This window comes from Arachis ipaensis, chromosome B3 (genome assembly GCF_059453495.1).
Source record: "Arachis ipaensis isolate K30076 ecotype BB chromosome B3, ASM5945349v1, whole genome shotgun sequence".
NCBI lineage: Eukaryota > Viridiplantae > Streptophyta > Magnoliopsida > Fabales > Fabaceae > Arachis > Arachis ipaensis.
The window spans coordinates 31636831-31640780 of record NC_142438.1 but is presented as its reverse complement, the minus strand read 5'-3'; the positions used below and the strand labels follow the sequence as shown (position 1 = coordinate 31640780).

The 3950-nt window shown below is 43.7% G+C and overlaps 1 non-coding gene across 1 annotated transcript; it reads left to right on the top strand.

Annotated features, from left to right (window-relative positions):
* The first annotated feature begins 3842 nt into the window (after positions 1-3842).
* LOC148570211 (small nucleolar RNA R71) lies at positions 3843-3950 on the top strand. Its single transcript, XR_015880468.1, has one exon. It is a non-coding gene; the product is annotated as a small nucleolar RNA R71 (small nucleolar RNA).

Genomic DNA, 3950 nt, shown 5'->3' with positions numbered 1-3950 from the left:
TAAGCACTTAATATAGAAAACGAAAAACAGAGAAAGTAAGAACAAGGAATGAGTCCACCTTAGTGATGGTGGTGTTTCCTTCTTGAGGAACCAATGATGTCCTTGAGCTCTTCTATGTCTCTTCCTTGTCTTTGTTGCTCCTCCCTCATTGCTTTTTGATCTTCTCTAATTTCATGAAGGATGATGGAGTGCTCTTGATGTTCCATCCTTAGTTGTCCCATGTTGGAACTTAATTCTCCTAGGGAGGTGTTGATTTGCTCCCAATAGTTTTGTGGAGGAAGATGCATTTGGGGCATCTCTGAGATCTCATGGTGATGAGCTTCATGCGTCTCTTGAGATCCATGAATGGGCTTTCTTGCTTGCTCCATCCTTTTCTTAGTGATGGGCTTCTCTTCCTCAATGGGAATGTCTCCTTCTATGGAAGCTCCAGTTGAGTAACATAGATGGCAAATAAGATGAGGAAAAGCTAGCCTTGTCCAAGGAGAGGGCTTTTCGGCTATTTTGTAGAGTTCAAGGGAGATGACTTCATGAACTTCTACTTCCTCTCCAATCATGATGCTATGAATCATGATGGCCCGATCCACAGTAACTTCAGATCGGTTGCTAGTGGGGATGATGGAGCATTGGATGAACTCTAACCATCCTCTAGCTACAGGCTTGAGGTCCAGTCTTCTTAGTTGAACCGGCTTGCCTTTGGAGTCAATCTTCCATTGAGCTCCTTCCACACATATGTCCATGAGGACTTGGTCCAACCTTTGATTAAAGTTGACCCTTCTAGTGTAGGGGCGTGCATCTCCTTGCATCATAGGCAAGTTAAACGCCAACCTCACGTTTTCCGGACTAAAATCTAAGTATTTCCCCCGAACCATTGTAATATAATTCTTTGGGTTTGGGTTCTTACTTTGATCATGGTTCCTAGTGATCCATGCATTGGCATAGAACTCTTGAACCATTAGGATGCCGACTTGTTGGATGGGGTTTGTTAGAACTTCCCAACCTCTTCTTTGGATTTCATGTCGTATCTCCGGATACTCATTTCTTTTGAGCTTGAAAGGGACCTCGGGGATCACCTTCTTCTTGGCCACAACATCATAGAAGTGGTCTTGATGGGCTTTGGAGATGAACCTTTCCATCTCCCATGACTCGGAGGTGGAAGCTTTTATCTTCCCTTTTCCTTTTCTAGAGGATTCTTCGGTCTTGGGTGCCATCAATGGTAATGGCAAAACAAAAAGCTTATGCTTTTACCACACCAAACTTAGAATATTGCTCGCCCTCGAGCAAGAGAAGAAAGAATAGATGAAGAAGAAGAAGAAAATATGGAGGAGAGGGGGAAGGGTTGTGTTTCGGCCAAGAAGGGGAAGAGAGGGTTATGTTGTGTGAAAATGAAGAAGAATGGAGGGCTTTATATAGTGGGGGGAGATGGTGTTAGGTTCGGCCATTTAGGGTGGGTTGGGTGGGAAATTGATTTTGAATTTTTGAAGGTGGGTGGAGTTTATGAGGTAGGTTTATGAAGAGTGGATGGATGTGAGTGGTGAAGGGGTAATAGGGAAGAGTGTTTATTGGGAAGAGAGGATGATTGAGAAGAGAGAAGAGAGAAGAGAGTGAGTGGAGGTAGGTGGGGATGAGAGATTGAGGTGATTGGTGAAGGGTTTTGGGGAAGAGTGTTTTATGGGATTGTGTGAAAGAGGGGTGAGACGAAGTGAGTGGAAGTAGGTGGGGATCCTGTGGGGTCCACAGATCCTGAGGTGATCCTGTGGGATCCACAGATCCTGAGGTGTTCAAGGATTTACAACCTTGCACCAAATTAGGCATGCAAAATGCCCTTGCACACAACTCTGGGCGTTCAGCGCCAGATTGGTGCATGTTCTGGGCGTTCAGCGCCAGCTCTTCTCCAGGGTGCAATTCTGGCGTTCAAACGCCCAGATGCTGCCCATTTTGGGCGTTCAGCGCCAGAACCATGCTCTGTTCTGGCGTTGAACGCCAGCCAGATGCTTCTTACTGGCGTTTAAACGCCAGTAAGGTCCTCCTCCAGGGTGTGATTTTTCTTCTGCTGTTTTTGATTCCGTTTTCAATTTTTATATTTATTTTGTGACTCCAAATGATCATGTACCTACAAAGACATATAACTAATAAAAATATAATTAAATAAAAGTTGGGTTGCCTCCCAACAAGCGCTTCTTTAATGTCAATAGCTTGACAGTGGGCTCTCATAGAGCCTCACAGATGTTCAGAGCATTGTTGAGACTTCCCAACACCAAACTTAGAGTTTGACTGTGGGGCTCTGGTTGACTCTGTTTTGAGAGAAGCTTACTGTGCTTCCTCTCCATGTTTACAGAAGGATGACCTTGAGTTGCAAACATAAGGGAGTCCTCATTCAATTGAAGGACTAGTTCACCTCTGTCAACATCAATCACAACTCTTGTTGTGGCTAGGAAGGGTCTTCCAAGGATGATGGATTCATCCTCATCCTTCCCAGTATCTAGGACTATGAAATCAGCAGGGATGTAAAGGCCTTCAACCTTTACTAACACGTCCTCTACTTATCCATAAGCCTGTTTTATTGAATTGTCTGCCATCTCTAATGAGATTTTAGCAGCTTGCACCTCAAAGATTCCCAATTTCTCTATTACAGAGAGGGGCATGAGGTTTATCCCTGACCCAAGGTCACATTGAGCCTTTTCAAAGGTCATGGTGCCTATGGTACAAGGTATTAGGAACTTTCCAGGATCCTATTTCTTCTGAGGCAATCTCAGTTGATCCAGATCACTTAGTTCATTAGTGAACAAGGGAGGTTTATCTCCCCAGGTTTCATTATCAAATAAATTGGCATTCAGCTTCATGATTGCACCAAGGAACTTGGCAACTTGCTCTTCAGTAACATCTTCATTCTCTTCAGAAGAGGAATATTCATCAGAGCTTATGAATGGCATAAGGAGGTTTAATGGAATCTCTATGGTCTCTAGTTGAGCCTCGGATTCCTTTGGTTCCTCAGAGGGAAACTCCTTATTGATCACTGGACGTCCCAGGAGGTCTTCCTCACTGGGATTTACGTCCTCAACCTCCCCTACAGGTTCGGCCATGGTAATTAATTCAATGGCCTTGCACTCTCCTTTTGGATTTTCTTCTGTATCACTTGGGAGAGTACTAGGAGGGATTTCAGTGATCCTTTTACTCAGCTGGCCCACTTGTGCTTCCAAATTTCTAATGGAGGACCTTGTTTCATTCATGAAACTCACAGTGGCCTTAGATAAATCAGAGACTAAGTTTGCTAAATTAGAGGTATTTTGTTCAGAGTTCTCTGTCTGTTGCTGAGTGGATGATGGAAAAGGTTTACTATTGTACAACCTGTTTCTTCCACCATTATTAAAGCCTTGTTGAGGCTTTTGTTGATCCTTCCATGAGAGATTTGGATGATTTCTCCATGAGGGGTTATAGGTGTTTCCATATGGTTCACCCATGTAATTCACCTCTGCTATTGCAGGGTTTTCAGGATCATAGGCCTCTTCTTTAGAAGGCGCCTCTTGAGTACTGTTGGATGCAGCTTGCCTTCCATTCAGACTCTGAGAAATCATATTGACTTGCTGAGTCAATATTTTGTTCTGAGCCAATATGGCATTCAGAGTATCAATTTCAAGAACTCCCTTCTTCATGGGCGTCCCATTACTCACAGGATTCCTCTCAGAAGTGTACATGAACTGGTTATTAGCAACCATGTCAATGAGTTCTTGAGCTTCTGCAGGCATTTTCTTTAGGTGAATGGATCCACCTGCAGAAGTATCCAATGATATCTTAGCTAATTCAGACAGACCATCATAGAATATATCCAGGATGGTCCATTCTGAAAGCATGTCAGAAGGACACTTTTTGGTCAGTTCTTTGTATCTCTCCCAAGCTTCATAGAGGGATTCACCTTCTTTCTGTCTGAAGGTCTGAACATCCACTCTAAGCTT